Genomic DNA, 25,434 nt, shown 5'->3' with positions numbered 1-25,434 from the left:
TGCAGAAGGCAGAGTGGGGGATGGAACCGTATGTCAACCCAAATTGTGCATGGAACTATGGACAGAAGAGTGGCTAGCAAGGAGCCAGTAATGTGACAATCAAGCACTTATTGCAGATAGTGTTAGGATGCGGAACACAAAGGATAGTTTTCTGTCAGAGAGCTTGTCAGCAGTATCAGCCTCATGTAGTTCGCTTTTTAGCTTAGGCCTTTAAAAGAATAAATGTAGTATTGCTTAGGGTACATATTTCTGGAAAGCATGTTGAGGACCAAAATAAAAACATTGGGAATGTCTTACCTTGCCTTAATGTGAGCAAATTCAGAGCACTTCTGGTAGAAGCATAGGAAATGATTACTCCTTTCTGTGGGACCTAAGGAGAGTTGGTGCCTCCATTCACCCGGAGCTGATCACAAAGGCAATGACCTCAAAAACTAGAAAGGCTTTGCAAGGATGCAGAGCAGTTCAATATTCCTGGCCAGCTGGCAGCAAAACAACATGGTCTGATCACTCTATGGACTTTAAAGAAAAAAAAGCATCAGGTGGCCCCCTGGTGCTGTGAGGACAGCATAGGTTTCCTAATTGATGGCCACTTATCAGGTGCCCTATTGTTTATAGTAAAATAGTGTTTGGAGTCTTACCATATTACCACACGTGTTTTTATCATCACATGAAGCCTTTTTTCCAGCCTCACAACCAGGTTGGTAAGTAACAGCTGTGTAAGAGCCCCCCTTGACTCGCCTACAGAATGGGAGAGTGAACCCAAGTGGATGAAGCTGCCCAGAGCATTGGTACAACCTGAAGCGCCATAGTCAAAGTCATTCACTGCAGACAGTAGATCTGGACTTGGGCAGGCAATATTGGGAAGAAGAAGAAAAGAACCCCCAGTGGAGTGTGTAGGAAAACAACCTTGTAAACCATACACCTATAATAAAATCAAAACCCAACATGAAGGGGAGGGGGAGAAAGTAGAAAAGAGCCAATAACAGGGGGATATGAGGGCTAAGCTGTCAGTAGCTTAGGTTTAAGCAGGTGGACAGATCGGTGCAGGGGGCAATGGAGGGCCATTGTTACTCACACCAGTGGAGTGGTATGGAAGTACTGCTGATTGTTTGTGGAGAGGGAGTAGGGGTGCAGTTGCTCTCCATTCCAAAAATATGGCTGAGTAGAAAGATAAATGGGGGAGGTGGGGTGTGAACAGTTCCAGGTATCAGGCCTCAGGCTAGGGTGTCCTAAGGGTATCCCAAATCCTGTTAAACGCATCCAAGTTATCATTGATTTCATATGTGAAGTGTTCATGTAAGGTCACTCTATGCAGTTCCACCACCCATTCTGCAAAAAGTGGGGCAGGTGGGTTGATGCTAGTGTCAAAGGATGCATATTTGTGCTACCACCATAGCTTTGGCCAGTCACTGGTGGGTCTGGGCATCCATCTGAGGAGTATCAGTAGTGTCATGAAGGAGAGTGAGGTAGGCTGAGGGACAGATGTACCGGGGGCAGAACTGTTGAATGTGCACCCATATTGCTGCACACAGTATGAGCACCACATCACTCACATCTCTAGGACAACTCCAGCAGTTGCTGTGAGGTAACAGGGACACTTGGTGTAGCTTTTTCAGGGTCCAATACCAGCCATGCAATATCTCAAAATAAAAAATGTGAGCCAAGATTTCCCGGAGGACTCTATAATGAGATCGAAGTAAGTCTGCAGAGTCTTGCAGTTTGTACTCTCTGCCTAGGGCAGCATGCCATCTTGTGCATGTCAGGGTAGGATTTAAACATACATCCCCAATCAGGAACCCATACTATTCTGAAACTAGTCATGTATAGCCACCCCAGAGTTGGAGATACCACTGGACAGGAAAGGCTGGAAGCTCCATCTGAAGCACTCCCAAAAAAAGACCGAAGTTAGTGGGACAGTTGACGGTGTATCCAGTAGACACTTGGGTGAGGTTAAACTCCCTTCCAAGCATTGGAAAGGGTTTGAGGGTGCCATTGCTCACCACCTGTTGGGTCGTTCACGTTGCCCAATAGAAAGGTTCACCATCTATGCAAAGGGTGGCATTGTGCCACTCAAGCACTGCACTATGGAGATAAAGGTCAATGCCTATAAGAGCATGGGCCATTTTCCATGCTGGAGCTGTGGCCTGCAATATTGGATTGTGTCAGCAGGGGGAAAAAGGCTATGGAAGGTAGGATGGTGTAGCCAGGCGTGCTGACCTCAGTGAGGTGCTGTTCCTTGTAATCCCTCATTGGTGCTAATCTATGGTCGCCTAAGTGGGGCGCAGTCTGGGAAATCTGAAAGGCCAGGTAGTAGGAGGTGATGTGAGGGAGGCGGAGGCCCATAGACTAGAGGCTCACGACCTGGGACATCTGCCACTCTAGACATTGAACCTGATTTCTGCTTGTATCCTCACAAGGAGCTTTGGGGTATCCGTAAAGGTAGCATGCCAATGACATAGTTGTATCTGGAAGCCACTGTCATCTTTACATTTTGGATGTCACCAAATAGAGATAGGTTTATGTGCATACATTTAAGGATGTCCTGTTTGGATCAATCGTGAAGGGGTAGAAGACTGTCCTCCATCATTTGATGGAGACCATTGTATATTTTGATGCCAAGAGCTCTTCCCATGGGCCAACCATCAGACAACATCAGAATGGAGCAAGGTTGTGGTAGTCCCCACCGTCAAGGGCGGAGCCTCACTGTTTACCCAGTTGATGTTATATCTGGAAAAGCTGGAGAAACGATCAATAATGGACATAATGACAGTCAGGAAGGATACCAGTTGGGAGAGGAAGAGGGGAATATCATCGACATGGAGGGGGGCCTTCACGTCCGATGCACCATCTGATATGCCTGATACCTTGGTGGAAAAGCAAATAGTGACACAGAGAGGTTCTATTGCTAGGAGAAATAATAATGGGGAGAGGTAACAGCCTTTGGCATTTACCTCTATGATTTGGGAAGCATGCAGACCCAAAGCTCCCACAGTGGACTTCCTTGGTTGGAGAATTGTAAAGGGAGCAAACTAACTTTAGAAATGAAATCATCTCCAAGACCCACATACGACATCAGTCTGAAGAGGTATGGCCACTCTGCCGGGTCGAAAGCCTTTTCAGAATCAAGGGAAAGTGGCAACCGCTCCTCCAGGTCATGCTTAACATGCCACAAGGTATGCATAAGGGTCTAAAGATGGTCACAGGAGGTACATCCCGGGATGAAGCCCACTTGTGAAGCATTGTATCTACTATGGGATTAATTTCCCCATGAGGGTGGCAAGAATATGGGCCGAGACCTTCAGGTCTACATTAATCAGGGAAATTAGGCAGTAGTTGGCACACTCAAGTGAGTCTTTGCCTTCTTTGGGAATGACCATGATGGTGGCAGCATTAAAGATCAGTGTTAGAGACTGAGAATCTACAGCCTCCTTAAAGGCCTGGGTCAGTAGATGGGTCAGGAGGGGTGTGCCTGTCTTGTAGAACTCTCCAGGGAATACTTATGAGTGAGGGAAGGCAAGCGGAGCGATTGGAGAAAAGTGTTCATCTGCAGGAGGACTCTGAGCAGTAGAATGCTGAGTAGAAGCTGGTGAATCTCCTCATGATATCCTGGGGATGGGTTAGGAGGGCCAATGCCATTCCAGAAGGCTGGGGCAATAAGCAGTGACTTCCATTGATGCAACCGGGCTACGAGTAAGTATCAGGCCTTCTCACCCTGATCATACTTATGCTATCGGAGTTTGACCAGGGCTTTCACTCATTCCCCTAAAGAGCACATTAAGGCATGTCTTGGTGAGTTGCAGGGCCCTTTAATGGGCTTCCGTGGGGTGTCTATGTAGCCTGGTGAAGACTGGAAATCACCCTCTCTGCATCTCTGAGAGTAACATGAGAAAAGCGTTTTGCTGCAGCTGAATCTTTCATCATGGCACTTCTTAGGGTAGCTTCGTTGTGTCTGGTCGAAGGTAACTGAGCCCTTATTGTTTTGCATGTAGGAGCAGGTAGGAGTTTGAATGGACTGCTTGTGTTCTGGTAGCTAATAAGCAAAGGCTGTCATTTGCCAATGTGCAGGAGGAGGGTGAGTGATGCCAAAGTCCAGATCTAGGCAGACTATACAGTGACCCACCATCGCTGCTTCCTGAATGGCGCACCCAGCAACTAGTGGAAGGAGCAGGGCCTAAAGAAGGAAGTAGTTGATGTGAGACTGGGTGCTGTGGGTGCAAAAGAGAAATATGTACTCCCTGTCTGAGGGATGTAAGAGGCACCACACATCAACCAAGGCGTGGTCTGACAGAAGGTCATGGAGGACGGCTCTCTGTCTGCACCACACTGGGTGTCCATCCACCATGATTGGTCCAAGAGCCGGTCAGGGGCCAGGTCCCAGTCATACCCCAGGAACAAGAGTGTGCATCCAAAGGTCAGGATAGGCTGGGCTCAGAGATGAAACCCAGGATCAGGGTGTTATCAGGGAAGCACAGTTTGGCGAACACCCAACTTCCCTCCACATCAATCCAGGACTTGAGAAGTTCACAGGGGAGATTGCACCGTATAAGGATTGCTACCCCACATTTCTTGGAGCAGCTGTGGGAGGGGGACAGTGTAGTGTCTGTCGTAGAAGGTCAGCTGCTATTGATCACAGTGCCCTCTCAGTACTGTGTCAGTTTCAGAGACTCCACTAGGGGTCAGGTGTGTTTCGTGGACAAGTGTGAAGTCCACATATTTCATTCTCCTGTAATGGAGAACCTTCTTTTACTTGATAAAATGCAAAAGGCCCTTAACATTCAATGAAGCAGTTGTAAGAGATGTAGGCATCAGACTGAGGGTGTGGGAGTAATAGGGGTGGCTGGTGGGCTTCCAGGTGTGGGTAGTGCAAGGTGGATCGGGGTATAGGATTCCTCTAATGTTTTTGGACTGGCAACAGTAAGTGGGAGAGGGGTAAAAGAGGAGACAGGGAAGGGAAAAAGACTCTTCATCGCTTGGGACCTGCATACGGTGGCACAGCATACTCCAGCGGCCCCCAATAAAGTGTCATGGGCGCATGAGGGGTACATTATAGCTAGTAGCATTGCCCGTTTGGGAGGACAAGAGGCAACAAGAAGGGTACAATGAAGGAGGCCATGAGGGAGCAAGGTGGAATGTGCATCCACAGGCATGAACACACAGGATTGGGAGAAATATGAGAAAAATGGCATAGAAAAGGGGTGCATGTGGTAGAGAAAGCAGGTCCATTAGACACCCAATGGGGTCAGCACTCCACCACACTAATTCTCCAGACAAGACTAGCACCAGTAGGGGGTATGGGTAGAGTAATCACAGACCGGGAGGGTGTGCTAGTGCGGATGGGCACTAATAGGAGGTCACAAGGGAGTGAAATGTGGAATGTTCCTCTGGCAGGGGCCAGCAGGGTCAGGCTGATGAAGTAAGGGGTGTCACATCTGTGATCTGGGATGTTGATTGTTTGAGGGGAGCAAGACTTGTTCCTATTTCGGCCCCTAGTCAGGCCCTGAACCACGTGGTTGAGGCCCTGTTTATCTGACTCCTGGTGCCATGGAGCTGTGGGTTGGTGGTGTTGGTGTCAGGGATGGGAAGGTGGCTAGTCGGCTATGTCCAGTGGCTTGTCAGCCAAGTGTCTGTGCAGACTCTGGTATTCATGGGGGAGTCCTCAAAATAATCAAGCAAAGCCTCCAACTTTCCAGAGTCAGAGAAGATCTGGGTCTTTCATCCATCATAATATTCATGCAAGTGGGGTCCAAGAGTCCATATTTAAGTTCCAAACAGAATAGCTGGGGGTGCAAAGCCAGGTATGTTTTGTGTTTGACAGTGGTGAACTTGGAGCTGTGAAGGTAGTGTGGTATCCCTCGAAGAGCAATGGCGTCAGCACCTGCCTCAGCATCTGACGGATGGCACGTGCATGGCGATGGCACAGGAAACAAGCTGCAAAGTGAGAATGGACCCTGTGCACCCTTTTGGAAAGCGGGTATCCAACAGTTTAGTGACAAAGTCCCCAAGAAGTTCAGTATGTGCTTCCCTCCACTCTCTCCTGGACTCCAAGGATGTGGATATTGTCCCTACAGGACTTGTCCTCCAAGTTAGTAACTTTATGAAGGAGGAATTCAATGTCCTTGCCAAGTCTGGTAGAGTGTTGTATTGAGCATTCCAGAGGCCCACCTGTGTGTCTAGTGTGTCTGTGCAATATGCCATATGCTCGTCACTCATAGGGCCTTCACCTCAGTGGTGAGATCTGCAGTTTTGTCATTCATTGCAGTGAGAATGGACCCAATAGCTGATACTTCTTCCAGGAGGGTGTCCATGTCTACTGCAAGTGTGGAACCCAGGTCAGAGGGAGGGGCACAGGTGGCTTGGGATCTAATGCAGGCCATTGCCTCGGAGAAAAGTAATTGGCAGCCTGTCGGTTTGGACTGAGGCATGAGGGATAGACATGCCGGCCAGGTAACCCGCTATGGAAGGCCTAATGTTCCACAGAAAGGATGGTTATCAACAGCATGGCATCCTCAGAGCCAAGAGGGGTGTAGGCACTATGCTGGTGAAAAGATCATAGTGGTCCACAGAGGAAAGAGAAAATGATAATGTCTTATGGCCCCATGTGATGCACAGCCTTCCTGGCACCCCCCTGCAGTCTAGTAGATGTCTAAGAAGTGCGGCAATCCAGCTGGGAGCAGTAATAGAAAATGAACCATGTGGAACACATCACAGCCGAAGCAGATGAGTGTGTGGGTTCCCAGGATGGCTGTGTCTGGAAAAACAGTGTCTCTCCTGGGGTGTTGTCTATAGGTGGGAGTGGGGCCCAGGATGAGTCCTACTCATTCACCATGTGCATGGTCTCCATGAGGTTGATGGGTTTGCAGGCTGGGGACCACATCCAGGCCACGTCATCACACAAGTCCACCAGGGGAATGAGGCCAGAGAGCACTGGCCCCATCTGCGAGGATCACTCAAACATGCACAGCAGTTGTGTGTCTTTAGACCCAGAGGTACAGGAGTAGGGGGGTGGCAGCACGGCCAGTGAGGGAGGGCTGGCTTCACATCTAGTAGGAGGCCCAGGCAGCACATCTCAAGAGATGTGGTGATGATCAGCAAGAAGCTATGGCCATAGTGATGGGCCCAAGGTGAGTCTCCTCCTCGCTGGTACAGAGCCCGCTTTCAGTTCTGCAACTCTCTTTGTGACTTCGGGGGCAGACTTGTCCCCTAGCTTGCCACAGAAGCCTGAATGCCCCCCGGATGTGGGAACAGGGGGCCACCAGGAGCCAAATCAGATGGAGCATCAGCTGGGTGCGGCCTTCTCATGAATGTCCATCATTTGAAGCTTTATTGATGTTCTTGGCATATGCACTAAATTTAGGTGTTTTTTGAATATCTTAGTTTCTGAGGGTAAGTCAAGGATACTTAACAGATGGTTACTTTGCAGGGATGCACCCCAACGCAAGTAATTATCATGAATGATTTGCAAGGGTATTTGGGTGCAAGGTTCCTATGCACCTGGACTGCGGAGTAGCCTAGATAATTAAGTAATTTTTGGTGTCAAGGCTGCAGGCAGTAATCACGGCCCATGGACGCACAATGAACAGGGGCTACTATTCAAGTTATGTCATTTAAAAAAAATAAGGTTTGCTACATGGTACTAGGCATCTTAGCAGGAGCTTTTTATCCCACTCATTCATTCAAGATATAAGTAGCACGGCAACTTTGAGAATGAGGCTAAAGCTGGAACAGATAAAGGCTGTGAGGAGGTGAAAGTCTAACTATTTTGAGAGATATATTCTGATCACATGTGCTATGTTTGTGACCACCATCTTTAAGTGTTTTTTTCTAGGGTAATACTAACCCAATTGTATGTCAAAATATTAACTACAGAAACATTGTGCGACTAAAATATCCTGGCCAAAATACCCAGTACCAAAATATTGAGAAGGTAAGCATTGATTTACTATTCTTAACTTCATTTTTATGTACCTTGAAGAAACATATATCATCAAGGTACATATATGTGGAGTTAAGTCATGTAAACCTATACATATGTATATGTACATTGTGAATATTTTGACCTGCAAAATTCTGGTAGCATGATATTCTAGGGTCAATATTAAGATGGAATACCATTCACCCCTTTCTCCTTCTGTGGGGAGTCACAACAAGACTCAAGACTCTTGTAGAAGAGTTTGTTGGTGTAGTCACTTGTTCATTCATATAGCTACAGAGAGATTTAGGGGTCCAAAATGCCATGGTTGGCTGCAGTCTCTGGTTTTGAGCGTCAGTGGTTGTGGGTCGGTGGTTTGGTTAATGGAAATGAGGCATTACATTTGAAAAATCCCTAGGAGTAGGAGAATTCCCAGAGCCCAGTAACTTGGTCCTCCATACTGGAAGCAATGACATAGCATGCCTTAGGATAGGGGCACTTAGGGGATATTTGTTGTCAGTTTAGCACTGATTACCAACGAAAAAAGGAACTCTTTCCCTGCATGCAAGAACTGCTTTCTAAAAGGGCCTTTGATATGGTTTGGAGCTGGACGGCCTGCCTGCTTTTCGGTCTGCACTGATGTTTCGTAATTGGGGTATGTATATTGCTGGAAAAGGAGTAGTCGGCTCAGTCATAGGTTTGCCTCCCCGGCATTTGGTGTTGGAGACTGAAGACCTGATTCAGATTTTGGCAGATGGGTTACTCTGTCACAGATTTCAGCAGACTGGATATCCGTCCCCTTTGTGACAGAGTAACCTGTTCACCAATATCTAAATCAGGTCGTGAATTCATCTAGTTAACACCAGAGCTAGAATGAGGCAAAAATGAACTGAAAGTATGTGATATGATTCTTGTTTGGGCTTAATCATTCACCCAAGATTTTTGTAAATATACCAATGTAATTTTGTGAAATAAAATGCAAAATATTACAGATGTTGTCATTACTTATGTATTATTTTAAGGATGTATTATACATTTGTCATTCTGCATGCATTTGACTAACTACCCAGTGTGGGTTGTCTCGCAACATACCCTTGTGTTCAAACTATTGCAGTGTGTTAATATCTTAAAGTCAAACGTGAAACGTGTGGACAGCAGCAGCGGCTCCTCCGCTGTGGCAGAGGAGTGTCGTCCCCCTGCCTGTGGCAGCAGCATCAAAACTTAAAAAATAAAATGATAATAAGCAATGTTTATTATTGTTTTATTTTTATGGGGGCGGGACCATGGGGGATGACAGGCAGGGAGGGGGAGTGGTGTGCACTACCCTCACTACGCATATGTGCGTTTGCCCACCAGTCTCAGATCGGCCATACACACGTGCACTGAGCAGTCTTCAACCCAAGGTGCATTGTCGAGTTGGAGACAGAAGGAACAGGCTCCCAGTCTTCCTGGGAGTGCAAAGCCAGGGTCCTCAGGCCAATACTGATGCTGCTCTCATGCTGCGAGCAGCATGAGAGTAGCGTTAGGATTGGTCGCAGAGACCTGAAGAGCAGCAATGTGGTGGGGATTGAGGTGATTTTTTTTTTTTTATTATTGTTTTTATTTTCTTTACCACCCAAACGCCCCCCCCCCCACCACTTTTCCCAACCGCCAGTCTTTTCTTGCATTGAGGACGTGGTTCAAGATAGAAAGAATTTAAGTACAATAAAATGAGTAAACGATTAATAAATAGTTAATAAAGAGATATCAAGTCAGTATTTAACTATCAGATTTTCTATTATTATGTTTCGACTGAATATGATGAAATTTGTCTTATACTGATAACCTGAAAATCTTACCTGGATTCAACCATCATGACTCCTCTGCTTTAAGGCATTCACTACAGTTTCGTGCAGGCCCTTGTGCAACATGACATGACAAAAAATAAATCGTCTTTTTACTTTCCACTTTACAGTCCTGCAGGTACAGTGCAAAAACTGTATTGCGTTATGCGAGAACCTGCATACTCTGTACTAAATGTGGGTATAATTTCGAATTACTCAGTAAATGTAGGATTGTTTGGTAAGCCTTTTATAACAAGAGTCTGAGTTTGGGCCATGGGATCATGATAGGCTCTTTTCACGTTATAAGAAAACACTCAAAGTTTTGTAAGGCAGTAGGCTATATGAAATGGCATTCAATTGTATTCATTATCGAAATCAATTACAACCCTTAATGGAACATAATGCAAAAATGAAGCCCGCGATAGTACACCCCTTGTAAGTACTTTTTTTTAATGAAGCAATGTCCCACCACATCGAGTGGGAACCCGGCTGCCAGAAATTGCTCTGTCCATCAGGGATGATTGCTTCATTAAAATCTTAAGATCATACAGGAACAACACTGGCTGACCAAAGCGCCTAAAGAAACGTAATCTAATGAAGGCTTGAACTAATACACATTCTAAAGTCACTGTGCAAATTAATAATAACAACTGTGCAAACGTTATTACATACTTTTAGATTCAGCAAAGAAAATACCTCAGTTGTTACTCCAAGTATTGATTTTCATTAATGAAGATTCTAGCTAACACCAGATTAGAATTAGCATGTTTGGGCTTCATTCAAAATGACTTAGTCAACACAAATTTGAAAAAACATCTAACTATGGCTCTATCAAAAGAGCGTTGTTGGTACCTACAAAGAAAATAAAATAAACAGAGCAGACAACATTATTGTCAATATACCTACCCTCAGTTTGGATCACCAAGCTGTGACAGTCTTCATCATCAGGACATCAGTCTGGTCAGCAGACATCAGGATTCAGCATCAAAGTTCAGAAAAGGCAAAAACTTTTAAGCATTAAAGTTAAGTACGTATCAAGACGCTCAATAAGGTAACAACCTCTCAGCAAGAAAGAAAATGGGCAAATGCATTGTCTTCCCTTGGTGCAGTCCGGGTAAGTTAGATTTCCTAAAACTACTTCCCAATTCCTTATTGGTCAGGGGATTGCATGTCCCTACTTAGTCCAATAAAACTAAAACTTAAAATCTGCAGTTCTTACTAGCTCACGGTTCACATGTCGAGGATTGGTCCTTTTAGTAATGTTCTCATCATCCGGCTCGTCAGGTAACAATATTGTTGCAGCTTATACTCCAGTCAGTGTCTCCATTGTCTTCGCCTGAGAAAGTCAGGCTCATACACATTACATCTACAATGTTACATTTAACAAGAACACTATCTTGTAGCAAGCAGTTTTCATGAGAAAGACGTTTAGCTACAGCACATTAGTTCAGCAGAGTGGAAAATCACAATTCAGTTCACTAAGCAGACATTTTATTAAATGTTTAAGAAATACAGCTTGACATTAGGCCATGCAGCTAGGCCAAGACCTCCGCTAAGTTAAGGCTTTCAATTAATAAAGCTAATACATAATGCATAACCCTAAATATGATGTATTACTAAATTAATCAAACATATCTCAATATTTCATGTTAATAAGCCATTATTAAGTACACTTGGTAAACATTGGCGGCCACTCGTGTGAATACATTTTCAAATGTTGCATTCTTTTTCTCTAGATTATTACATTTTCTATGCAAATCCATTACTCAAAATACATGAATATTCATTAATATTTTCTGTTAAATCTCCTGCTCTAACAGAATCAAGAGGTGAAGTGGGTGGAACAGGAGATACGCTCATGTCCTTCACTATTAATCTTCCTTCATGACTTAAAACATTTAAAAGTAGCTCAAAGGAAAAAAGTGCATCACACAAGTCAAGTCAACACTTCCTAAACCACAAAGAATATTCCTTCAGGTAATTAGGGCACATTACTACATTTAATGACACAAATGAATAAATAAATACAAACATGATAACTATTAGAACTTTGGGAGAAACAACAGAAGAGAAATGAGTACTAATTCAGAAATCGGAAACTTTCAGCAGCAACAATCTCACAGAGTTCGAAATTTAGGAACATATTTATAGTTTTTTAGCACCGCATTTGTACCACTTTTTAACGCAAAAGCAGTGCAAACTTACAAAATGCAGTTGTATTTTACAAGTTTGCGCAGCTTTTGTGTCAAAAGCGGCACAAATGCGGGGCAAAAAAAGTATAAATATGGGCCTTAGGGCCTCTGACTTAGTGAGAGATTAGATACAGTTCTTTCAAAATTGCCTGACCAAGAAACATTTAAGAGAAGAAAAGGTGTTTGCCTGCGAGGAAGGACATGGACTGAGGCATTAGAGTAATTGACATTGATATTTCAAAGTCACAGTTTGGTCTGAGACTGCAAGGACTCTACAGCAGGGGACATTGACTGACTATGAGAATAAAATAGGAGTGACTGAAGCCATGATGAATGAGGATGTATTAGGGAGAGACAACACTCATAATTGATGGTTCAAGTATGAGTATAGATCTAACCCATAGTTAATTAGAAGGTCACTCAAGAATGACTAGATGGGAAGATGAATGGGGATCTGGGGCATTATGGGGTGTGACTTGATAAAGGGGATGAAAACAAGGTTATATCAAAGAAGGTCCCCAAGAAGATTTTGAAACTGGTGACCCATGGATTTATGACCTTGGGAACAACAGGAACCCCAATAACAAGCCTTGCATGGGAAATGAATTTGTGTTAATTGAATGTATCGTTGCTTGTCATGAATTGAGAGTTGTCTTTGAGAAATACTAGTGAGACTGTGGAAAACTTAAACAAATGAAAGTGGCATCCCAAAGATTATTTATAAGAAAGCCCCTAAGATCTGGGCAAATACCTCATTCCCATTTTAGCGCCATGTTTGCGTAATTGTTTTTACACAAAAGTGGCACAAACTTACAAAATATCATTTGTGCCGCTTTTGCATTAAAAAAATGACACAAAGGTGGCGCTTATTTTTCACAAATCAAGCCCTAACTTTTTTCTAAGAAAAAGCAATGTCAGAGATCCTGCGATATATCACATAATGTCCCTCGTCAACGCCTGCTCAAAGATTTTTGGAGTTCAAGAGTGAGCCTACAAAAATGATTTAATCCCAAAGGAACAAGCTGGATTTAGGCTAGTACAGTCAACATTGCACCACATTTTTTGCTAAATTATATTATTTGAAAAATAACTTGCACAATAGGCCTAAATATTTATTTTGTTGATTTTCATTCTACATTTGATGAGATGTACTGTTGATTTCGCTAATGTGACTTGGCACAGTTTTCTAGATGGGCTCCTGAAACTCTTAGTAGCCCTTCATTCGAACATATGGGCATAGGTCAATGTTGGACATGGCAGGGAATGGATAGAGAGAGTACAAGTTAACATTGACTTTAAGCAAGGGTCAGTCCTTACTCCCTTGCTGCTCTCTCTATTCATATGTGACTGCCCTACACTTGACTGAAGGGCAAAGTTCATTCTTCTAAATTAAGGGCCTTTTCTATCAAACTTTGATGCAGTGTAATGCAGCAACACAACGTTGCTGCACTGTGTCAAATGGAGAGGGCAAGAATGTGGCATATCCATTAAGAAATGGCACATTCCTGTTCTATCATTCTGCTGGTGCATTCATTGCAGGCTGGAACAAATGCAGGTATCCATTCATCATTGTGCAAGGGTGCCTGTGGTGCAGGCAGGATTGTTTTTGTGCAGGAAGCAACATCTTTTTGTACAAAAACAATCCTTACAGGCTTCTTAATCTTTCAAAGTGTGCTGCAGAATCCAACACACTTAGAAAGAAGAAATAACAAGAAGAAATAAAGATATTTCTCCTTGTTCCACCTCTATTTGGAAGGGGTAGCATTTTGATTGATTCCCAGGTTTCCCAGTCTTGGTAAATCTGGAAATGCGCCAAAATCCATGGATGAGTGCATGGAAACACTTACGCTCCACCCCTGGAATGCCATTCCAGGGTACAGTAACACTAGGCAGTGACTTGCCCAGCCTTGTGTTACTCTAGGTGGCTTTGCGTTGCTTGGGAAAACTGACTTAAGGACTGCGTTGCCCCTGCAACACCATTTGTGATGCAAGTACAACACAATCAAATGATCAGCCTGGCCTTAAATGCAATACTCTAAAGTTTGTGCAGATAAATTCTTCGTTATGTGCAGACGATTTCCCCAGTTTTGGTTACACTCCTATACAGTTGATGTGCACTCTGTAAACAATAGAATGTTACTTAAATGCATGTACGGCAGATTAGTAATTAATTGCTACTATTTGTATGGAAAATTAATGGCCGAACATTGGAGAATGCTAAAACCTACATATATATTGGAGTAATATTAAAGCATAAGTCAGCAATGACTGACAGTGCCGAATGAGCAGTATCATTTTAAAGCTTGACAAGGAAGGAAACAATTGTAAAAATGCCAGAGAGGATAAAAAGTAGAGATTATAGTGATCAACATAAAATGTTGATCTTTAGCAAACCTTTTGTAGATGTTGGGAACAGTAGACTTTTCGAGAAGTAATAGTGAAGGCCCAGAAGAATAGATTGACCGATTTCTAGATCAGGAATGAAACAAGAGTGCATTTATTTCATGAACATAAGAGGTTGATAATTTTAAACAAATCTACCTAAATACACTACTATTACATTTTCCATAATGTTTTGTGTGCTGTTAAGCAAAGAGTGTTTTATTATATATTATTAGTATGTATTGATTAGGGGAATGAAGATAGGGAGACATCCTTTTGCATCCTTGTGTGTATGTATACATGTGTGTGAGTTAGTTAAAAAAACATTTCTCCTAAAATAAGGGGCTATTAAGAGATAGCAACTCTTTCATAGACATTGATGTTACAAAAATATATTGCCAGGTCATTAAAAGGAACTTGTATTTTGATTGTATCACTATATTTGATAATTAACATATTAATTTACTAAATCAATGCGGGATTGGATTTTTCTAGTGAATGAGAAGCCTATGAAATTAATTAGTTTTACAAAACCAGCGAACCTATAAATATGTACAAAGGCAGTATTGAATTGAAAGACTTTGGAATAAACATTTGGCAACATTTAAGTATGTTACAATAGCTAATGAATAGTCTATCAGTGACCTAGATCTTAATCTCTGGATAGCCCCTAAGGGAATGCGGAGGTCCATCTCTCTAGAGCTAATTGATCAAAATAAATTATCTCAATGGATTCACACGTGTCACTTTTACTGTGTTGCACGTGCCGTGCCCTTTCTATCAGCACACTTAAAGAAGTTCCCGAGTCCAATGTCCCTTCATAGATAGCTCTACAGGGTAAGGAGGCTGGAAGTGCCAGAAAATCAACAACAATTCCTCACTTACACTTTCACTCCGTCCACTCAAAAGGAACTTTCTCTTCCATTCTATGGTGACAAACTATGTTCAACCAGCACTTCCTTGTTTATTGAGCTGGCTTGCTTGTGCAGTGTGATTTCATTTCACTGCAGGGACATATCCAATTGTGCTAAGGTTCTGCTGCCTAAAAACCAGCCTACCACGGAATATAGCACATCTTTGTGAAGTGAGCATGGAGGATTTATACTTCAGGGGGATCTTTATTCCTATTGATATACAGAAGGTAATTTTGCACTATTCCTTACTCCTTATTGGAAAACAAAATTACTTCGAAAATATTATTTTCCTGAGCTCCTTATCTCCCCCCTACCGCCACCATGTGTGTGCCATATTTAGAATATGGCGCACCATGGCGCAGGGTAGGGGGCAATAGAATCAAAATGTATGATGCTATTGATGTACTTTTCAGGGTTAGCGCCAACATTTTAGCGCTAAGACGGAACAGCACGTAGGGCCTATTATAAATAATGGTGTTCCTCCTTTTAATGCCTACTCTAGGCAGGTGTTAAAAATGCTGAAAAAAATGAGGCAAAGAATTCTTATAGATTTCTTTGTTCCATTTTGGTGCCCCCCCCCCCCACCAATTGGGGGATCCCACCCCCTTGCATACATTATAGCAGGTGTAGGCATAATGTGGCACAAGGGGCTACAAAGTGGTGCAATGCATTCATTCCGCGACTTTGTAAATGTGGTGCAGCGAGTTTGGCCTCTTTCGGCCACATTAGCATAAAAAAAATGATGCTAATGTGGCACAAGAAGGCGCTAGGCCCTCTTAAACCTGGGCCTATGGTTCCTGATCGATTTACCCGTGACTGGGAAAACATTAGTGCAGTTCAAACATCACCCTAAATCATAAGGGTCTCCCAAGTTAAATAAATATATATTGTAGCACTGAGAATAATTGTGCAGGTGTCAATACAATGTATTCATTCTCCAAACATGGTGTGTTGTCCCGAAGTAAAGTCTCACAGGTGTCCTAAATGCTTAATATTGCAGAATAATGCACTGTAGCAGAGGAGGGATGTCCGAAGCATGGGCTCCCTGATCTCTCACTGACTTCATCATGGCTCTTAAACATGGCTCCTGATTACCTTCAGCACATGCACCACCTTTCTAGCAAAATGTTGTTCACGTCGTACATATTGCGGGCCCAAAGCTATATCCAGCAGCTTATCAAACATTTTTGGACTATTCTTTTTTAAGCCAGTTGGGCTAGATGTGACTACGCCTAAATGAAGAAAACAGATCTATTTAATTTAATGTTTTTTGAGAGATGTACATTCTACATTTGTCAGACAGTTTGTGCAGTCTGCAGACGTTTAAAGGGGTAATTCGATCGGTGATGGACGAAAATACATAAAACACCGGGCTAACATCATCAATAAAGGAACTTTCTTGAATGCCTATTATTGGTGTTAGCATACAAAGCTGAATAAAGAGAACTATTTAATTATCCTCCATGGATGCCTCCTTTAATGGGCTTTTTGGCAAGTTCTGCTGAGAGCATTGATAAGCCATCCACTGTAATTGGTGCGGTTGCTGTGGAAAGTTAGGCTCATGGAAGACTATTTGATAGGAGCATGGTATAAAAGTCAACATTAAAGGAGATCAAATACAGCTGTATTCAGAAAGTTAAGTAATTATGCTCTTGACTGCTTTTGCGCTATGATTGTGTAACTCTTGCAGCCAGGTCTAATAACTACATGGGCTAATGCATCCGCTGTACTGATCTTGATAGACTCCATGGTCAAAGGTTGAATTTCCATGGATCACTGACAGAATATCCAAAACTAAATTATCGTGCAGACAGAATATTATGTCAAAAATATCGAGGACCAAATATTGAGAAGTGCAAATATGTTGGTATAGACTTAGTATATTCTTAAATCCACATCTACATAGGTTGAAGCCATGTATTGTCAAAGTATATATATGTGGAGTTCTATATAGTACAACTTTGCTTACCTATAGAAACTTACCTTTGTGATTTTTTTGTCCACGGTATTCTTGGCACAATTTTGGCTGATGTTTTGTCTAAACACTATTTCCACTGGGTAGAGACAGCATTTCATCCCACTGAGGTTATCAAAATGAATATCATTGAGCTGGGTAACAAAATCATGTTTTTAAGCTATAAAATACTTATGGGTAAACAGGTAATTTACAAATGCATGTCATGTTACGATACTGACAGAATGACCTAGTCTTAGACATTTTATATGATTTTCCTATGTGTTGGTGTATCCAAGTTGACTTTTGCTTTTACGTTCAATGACACTTGTGAACCCATTACTAGGACAGGACATGCAAGCAATAGGTAGCAAACATGCAATCCTTTTAACCTTACTAACATCTCCTGTGTTAGCCATTGGTTATATGTCCAGGTTAACTTGTGCGGAATGCACTGACAGATTTGATTCTCATTAACAGGCATTATCAGTCTTCTTGCTCAGTCTTGGCAATTTAAATCAGATTACAACACAAAACAAATACTGAAAGAAAAATAGCATGAAATCCAAAAAGCAATACAACTCTCTCCATAAATAATCCTGTAATTGTTATACTGATTTATAGTGGTGTTAAAGAGGATTATCACTTGATAGCCATTTAACTGGCAAAATGTGAGGTTTTAATATGATTTAAAGGGTATTTCTTTAGCTGGACCAGAAAAATTGACAGGTAATTCAACAAGATATATTTTCACGTCCCCTCTTGAAATATCAGTATAAATATATTTGGAGAAATCGTATAACAGAAACAAGACAGCATTCCTAAGAGATTGAAAGGCAAATCCTCAGTGCCCTTTTAAAATTTTATAGTGCTGCACAGAAACAGGTAAACTGTGTGTTATCTGGAAGTGGGCAAGCTAGAGAACTCAAGGGAACAGCTGAGCCAGAGCAGAGACAGGGGTCCAGCTTCGCCCTAAGAAACTAAGTACGAGCTGAGCATGATATAAATTGGGCTAAAGTACAATTACCGCACCTTGCTTGTATCAAGATAAGCATTTCAACGTGAACATTTTAGGCATAGTGTCTGTTCTACTGTAACCACTCACTTCATGTCCCAGTTACCAATAACAAACTGCATTACATTTGTAGCATGAGTTTCCACTCACCTTTGATGCAGTGTGTGATCTTGGCCAGTTATGGTTTTCACTGTGTAGTCTTGATTGCAAATGTGTATATACCACCAGGCGGTAAATATAGAAAGGACCATTTTTCCATAGACAGAGTGTTTTTTGTTTTGCCAATAACTTTTGCGCCTTTTGACGAATATTCACAAAATTCTCAATGCTTATACTTTGGTCAGTTCAGCTGCTGTCTTGAAAGTTTCAGGGTGACCTGTCAAGTGGGGGCCAAAAAAAGGGGGATCCCAAAACACATTTTTCCTTTTCTATGTCAATGGAATTTCTCACATTTTTAACACGGCTGCAGCCCGAACCAAAAAATTGGAATTACACCAAATTTGGCAGAAGGCTAGCTCTCATTTAAGTAGTTTTGGAGGTGTTAGAGTTTAAGAAATATAGATATCTGGGGGCACAGTTCCTCTGCAGATCAAACTGTCTCAATGCTGATATCTGATTGGCTGCCAACACTTCAGAAAGGAAGTGTTGACAGCCATCTTTGGACTCGTCTTCAGCCAAGTCCCACAAAAAAGTGAAAAAAAGAAAATGGTCTAGGGGTTCATCACAGACAAGGCCCCCAACTCCTCAAGACTGAAAAACGTTTTTTTTTTAATGTCGAGAATATCCGTGGATCCAGGTTTGTGGATTCTCCAAAAAGAATTCTTATTTTAAAAAGGGCAGTCTTCTGCTCATTTAGTTTCTTTTGCCCCTGGGTGCCCCAGGTCATTGGGTGGTTTAAAAAGGATGGGTGGTACATGGGCCCCCCCTCCTATGGGCTTGTATTAGCCCCGGCGACCACCACTTCCCTGGGGCAAATGTTGAATAAAATGCAGGTGGGCTGCACAACCACCCGCCTGCAGACCCATGGACTGCTGCCACCTTCCATGGGCAAATGGTGAACAAAATTAAGGAGGGCCATGCCCCACCCCTCCCCGCAACCCTGGGGACCACCACCTTCCCGGGGCAAATGTTGAATTAAATGCAGGCAGGGTCACGCGTTCCTCCTCCTTGCAGCGGGGGGACCACAAACTCCTTGGGGCTAAAATGAACAAATGAAAGGGGTCCGTTGCTGCCATCCTACCCCAGGGACATAGCTGTTTGCTGTGACTTTGCAGGAGCTCCTGCCAAGTCAGAGCAAACACTTCACTCACAGCAAGTGAGAGCTGTCAAACAGCTCTCACATGCTGCGAGCGGAGGTTTCCTCTGTTTCCTTGCCTGCAGAGATGCAGGCAGGGGAACAGAGGAAACAATTGCTCTCACAGAGAGGGAGCTGCATCATTAGTAACTCTCTCTCATTGCCCGCAATGCCAGCTCATACAGGAGGCGGAGGGCCATCTGGGACTGCAGGGGCCTTCAGCCTCCCCATGGTCCCATTGCACACTGGGTGCCCTGTGGGGTCCCAGGGGAGATGGCCGGGGCCCCTGGGATGGGGCCCTGGGGCCACAATTAGCCCAGGGAGGGGGTGCCCCCACCAGAAAAAGATGTTTTGGCCTAGACCCAGGGGATGGGGTCCCTGGGGTCAAGATCGGATGGGAAGGGGGCTGCATGGCTTCCCTCCCAAGAAATATAAAAAAAATTATAAGGTTGGGCCTTGGGGATGGTGTCCCTGGGGCCAAATTCAACTGAGGGTTGGGAGGCCGTGGGGACCCCCTCCTCTGTTTAATGATGGCTGGGCCCCATGGGATGGGGTCCCCATTACCAAAATAAGCCAGGGGTTGGGGGCCATCCCCCCATAAAAATAAAATGTTTATGCCGGGCCCCAGAGGTTGGGGTTCCCGGGGCAGAGATCATCTGCAGAGGGGGGCTGTGTGGCCTCCTTCCCTAAAAATATAAAAATATTATAAGGCCAGGCCTCAGGGGATGGGGTCCCAGGGCCAAAAACATCAAGGGTTGGGGGGGCCACATGACCCTCTCTTCCATTTAATGAAGGTCAAGCCTCAGGGTATGGGGAACCTGAGGCCACAATCAGTGAGGGGTTGAGGCCCATATGGCCCCCACACAGTGATTAACCGGACAAGGTAGCACTTACTAACTAACCACTAGAAAGTACTCCATTTTGTGCAAACTGTGGATTCTTGTTGGATAAATGAGCAGGTGGGCTTCCATCCTGGCCATGAAGCTAATTTCATAGAAAGTAAACTTCAACAGGAAGCATTTGCAAATATAAAAGTAGCAGGTGCCCCAGCTGAAGCTCCACTCCTGGACAGGACAAATGATTCTAACTCCTGGGCTTGGCGAAGGCAAAGTAAGTGAGTTTACTCCAGGATTCGGTATTGAAAACCGATTTGAAATCCTTCTTGGAGGTGAACACATCTTTCTTCTATTGGAGCATATTCAGACATTCTCAGACTCACATAGACCCATTCTCAAACCCAGACAGACACTTTAACAGTCACTCTCACACCTAGAGACACCCTCTCACACCTATAATGTCAATAAAAATATCAATGAAACATTAGAAGTTCAATTATTGAAGAAAAAACTGTGCATGGCGGGCACGCGAGTTGTAGTTACCTTAGGCCGTAAGTAATAGTTGCTTGAAATAACTCTAACTCTAACTGAAGTTCTATGGTTTTGTGCGAGTAAATTCAGAACCACACTATAACATTCCTGTAACCTTTGGCTTTTTCTTCATTGAATATACATCCATGGCAAATGGTCAAGTACCGCAATGCACTCTGCTGCTGGTGCAAACGTGTGGGGATTGACCACACTCCACTAATATCTACTAGTCCAAAGGAAATGCTGCACTCCCAGAACTGAAATTTCCAATCATTTAATGGCAATTTGCATCCTTATTGGAAATGGCCTTTTTTTTTAGGGTTATCCCTAACCACCGTCTTGCCTCTGATCTCCTGTTTTTGATCCTGTGCTCAATTTCATTTTTGCTGGCTTTACGTCTCTGGGCACACTACCACTGCTGTCCAGAGCTAGAGTGCAACAGCTCTCTGTCCAAATGACATTGGTAATTGGTATCTATGATTGCATATTTGATTTGCCAGTAAATCCCTAGTGTAGTGCACCATGTGTGATTAGGGACTGTAAATCAAATGCTACTCATGGGTCTGCAGCACTGATTGCGGCACCCACATGTGTAGCCCTGTAAACATGTCTTAGACCTGCCACTGCAGTGTCTGTGTGGGCAGTTTTAAACTGCCATTTCGACCTGGCAAGTGCACATACTTACCAGGCCCAAACCTTTCCTTTTACTAAATGTAACTCATCCCTAAAGAAGGCCCACAGCAGCCTCATGGGCAGGGTGAAGTGTATTTAATAGGTAGGGCATGTACTGGTGTGTTTTACATGTCCTGATAGTGAAAGACTGCTAAATTTGTTTTTCACTACTGCTAGACCTGTCTCTCCCATTGGGTAACATGGGGGTTGCCTGAACTCACAATTTAAAAATACATATTTTGGTAAAGTTGGTTTTTAAATTTGAGGTTTAAAAATACTACTTTTAGAAAGTGGGCACTTTCATGCATAACCATTCTGTGCCTCAGTCAGTCTGTGGAATACAAATCTGGGCTGGGATGATTGGTGGGCTGTTTGTGCATTCACTCTAGACAGTCATACAAAAGAAATCGAGGAGTGCCCTGCATATCCTGATGGCCCACTATCAGGCCGATGGGTCTCCCTGAGCTAGAGTGGTGGGAGGAACTGACACTTGCATCTGAATAGGTCTGTGCCTGTCCCTACACAAAGCTGTCTCCAACCCCCTGAAGTGTTTCTGGGGCCAGGACAGGAGAGGCAGGATCTCTTTGAAGTTTGCCTACTTCAAAGACAGAAATTTGTATAAATGAGGGAGCTCCGACACCATATAGTTTAAACACTTCTGGACTGAGGATATTCTGCCAAGAGGAAGTACTTAATGCTGTCGGAGGGACTGGCACTCTGTCTGTTGTTTTGCTGTGCTGGCCTGCCTCTTGTTGCTTTTGTCCTGGGAGTGAAAGGACTGGATTTGGCTTTCTACATCCGGCTTTTCAAGGTTCTCAAAGGGCTTGAACTTAGCTTGCTTCCTCTAAAAAAGTCTCAGTGCCATCAAAGACTTCACCTGCCCTGATATGGGGCGAATGGAAGACTTTATTGAGCAGATGCTGTCTGAGCTGTTCGCCGGTGAGCTCTCTCGGATGCTGGTGGTTGAGAGAGCTCACAGATCTTTGGGACCCCGACCCCCTCCGGGGACTCCCCCACGTCCAATTATTGCACATCTATTAAATTACCGTGACCGTGACGCTGTACTCCGCCTGGCAAGGGAGAGACGTCCGTTGCTCTATAAGAACTCCGAAATAAATTTATTTCCAGACTATACACTCGGTGTGCAGTCCCAGAGACGTGCCTTCCTGCCGGTTAAGCGACTGCTATCTCAGGCGGGAGTGAGCTTTGCCCTGTTATACCCTGCCAGGCTGAGGGTGCGCCATGAGGGTAAGATGCACTACTTCACGGACTTAAAACAAGTGACCAAGTTTGCTTGACAACTGCCGAGGGAGCGGGAACCCGCAGAGCGCCGCGGCCGTGGCAATGAAGGCGCTGCCTTAAGTGACAATGACTAACATGCTCCGATCGACCTGACACCCACTGTTGGAACCGCGGGGGCGTGTCGGCTGCTCCTTACCTGGCCCCGTTTGGCTTAGTGACTGGCGACTGGCCCACGGGCCCTCTCTCCCGATGCCACCTGGGTGAAGAGATAATAGGACGGTCATAGCCCCTGGGATGAGTCCTGTTATTCACTGTTCTTGCTTTCGAAGTGGGTTTTGGGGTCAAGCTGGGTGGGTAATTGGTTGGGTCCGATTGGGGGGCCTGAGTGGGCGGGGGTGGAGGGTTTCTCACATGTTAGTGGGGTACTGTTCCTTCATTTATGTATGAATGTTCTATTTGATTCCTTGCGAACCTTATGGCAGGTGGGGATTGGCCTTTGCGTGCAATACTGGCTGACAGTGGATGGGGCCGAGAGGTGAGGAAGTATCTGGGATCAGATGTTTGACTTGGAATGTGCGGGGGCTTAACGACAGTAGGAAAGCTCGACTTGTGGCTGCATATGTTAAGAGACATGCAATTGATGTATGTATGCTTCAGGAGACACATCTAGTGAAGTCCACAACACACAGACTAAAATCTGGGTGGGTAGGTGAGATGCATTGCTCAACATACTCAGGTTACTCCTGCGGAGTCGCAGTCCTTGTTCGCAAGGGTCTGCAGTGGCGAACAAAAAAAGTACTGGTGGATCCAAATGGCAGATACGTACTGATGAGTGGTGTGTTACTGGACAAGGCGTGTTGCCTAGTCGCTGTGTATGGGCCGAAAGTTGATGATCCAGGTTTTTTCCTGGAGTTGTGGCGCCTGGTGGAGTCATTGGGGCCGGGTGCGATACTTTGGGGGGGAGACTTTAATGTCGTACTTGATGCCAAGTTAGATAGGGAGAGTAAGGCCAGGATGCAACATGTTGCGGCGGCTAAGGCCTTGGAGGCCGTGATGCGTGATGGTGCACTGGTTGACTTGTGGCGGCAGCGGCATGGAGTGGCGAGAGAGGGTACATGTCTGAATTATGTGCATGGTAGCTGGTCTCGAATTGACCGCTGGTTGGGCTCCAGGGATATGTTGGCCTGGACTAGAGCGGTTGAACATCTTCCTCGTGCGCTGTCAGATCACTCGCCGGTGTGTCTGGAATTGGAGATACCGACTGAACTTGGTAGATCTATTACGTGGCGGCTGCCTAGGGGGGCGCTTCGCGATCCGGCCTTCTGTGAGGAACTGCGGGAGGCGATTAAAATGTATTTTGCAGAGAATCAGGGATCAGTGGAGTCCCCAGGAACCCTTTGGGAGGCATTTAAAGTTGTTATCAGAGGGGTTTGTATCTCGAAACAACACAATATAGTTAAAACCCTGAGACGAGAGATGGCTGAAATTGAGACACGGCTTACTGAGCTGGAAAGACGACTAGAATCTAACTGGTCTAATGAAGTTGTTGCGGAGATTCGCCAAGCGATATCGCTGTATGAGGAGGTCTCACTCAGGGAAATTTGCTTCCTCGGGAGGGAGGCTCGCGCACGTCAGTACGGGGAGGGCGAAAGGGCTGGACGTACATTGGCAGCTTTGCTTCGTAAACCTTGGGCCAATGACTATGTCTCTGAGGTCATGGATGGAGGGGGTGAGAGTGTATCGGGAGGAATTATGCAGGTGTTTACTGAATTCTACACTGGGCTCTATGCGGCTCCGACGGAAACTGGTGAGACTGACGCACAGATGCCCTTTGAGGATATTGCGTTAATATGGTTTGATGAGGTGCACAGGAAATACTTAGATGAACCATTTTCAGTGGAGGAGGTAACTGCGGCCATTCGCGGCCTACCTGGAGAGAAGTCTCCTGGACTGGATGGCCTAACCTCTGCGTTCTATAAAGAGTATGTGGATATAATAGCCCCTCGACTATTGGAGGTCTATGCAGAAGCCCTGGAGACTGGGTCGCTCCCGACCTCGCTCCGGGAGGCACTGATAGTGACAATCCTGAAGCCTGGAAAGGATCCGACTCGGTGCGACTCGTATCGCCCACTTTCCATGATAAATATTGACAAAAAAATCCTAGCGAAGATGATCGCGGCAAGGCTACAGCCTCTTCTCCCTAGTTTGGTGCTCCCGGATCAGTCGGGTTTTGTCCTGGGAAGGTCTACGGGCCAAAATTTGAGCACCTTCTTCGCGGTGGCGGGAACACTAGAAAAAGATGACAATGCGGCAGCTGTTTTTCTGGACGCAGCTAAAGCGTTTGACTCCTTAACATGGGACTATATGTTTGCCCTGTTGGGTCGGGTGGGAATTAGTGCGCGCTTCCTCCGCTGGATTAAATTGCTGTATACATTGCCCCTGGCTAGATTGCGCCTCAATGGGAATGTATCTACTCCGTTCCCGGTTGCGCGCGGCACGCGCCAGAGTTGCCCATTGTCTCCTCTTCTTTTTGCTGCGGCAATGGAGCCCCTGGCGGCCCGGCTCCGACAGAATTATAACGAGAGAGGATTGCAATTCCGGCAGCGACCAATTTTGATATCTCTGTATGCAGATGATATTGCATTATATATACGGAATCACGACCAGAAT

At 44.6% G+C, this 25,434-nt stretch overlaps 1 protein-coding gene across 1 annotated transcript in view; it reads left to right on the top strand.

The window, feature by feature from the left end:
* EPHA10 (EPH receptor A10) overlaps window positions 1–25,434 on the top strand; it is a 1,402,205-nt gene that overhangs the window by 1,054,591 nt on the left and 322,180 nt on the right. The gene's annotated exons all lie outside the window — the stretch shown is intronic.

Source organism: Pleurodeles waltl, chromosome 3_1 (genome assembly GCF_031143425.1).
Source record: "Pleurodeles waltl isolate 20211129_DDA chromosome 3_1, aPleWal1.hap1.20221129, whole genome shotgun sequence".
Classification (NCBI taxonomy): Eukaryota; Metazoa; Chordata; class Amphibia; order Caudata; family Salamandridae; genus Pleurodeles; species Pleurodeles waltl.
This window is presented reverse-complemented; position numbering and strand designations above follow the sequence as displayed.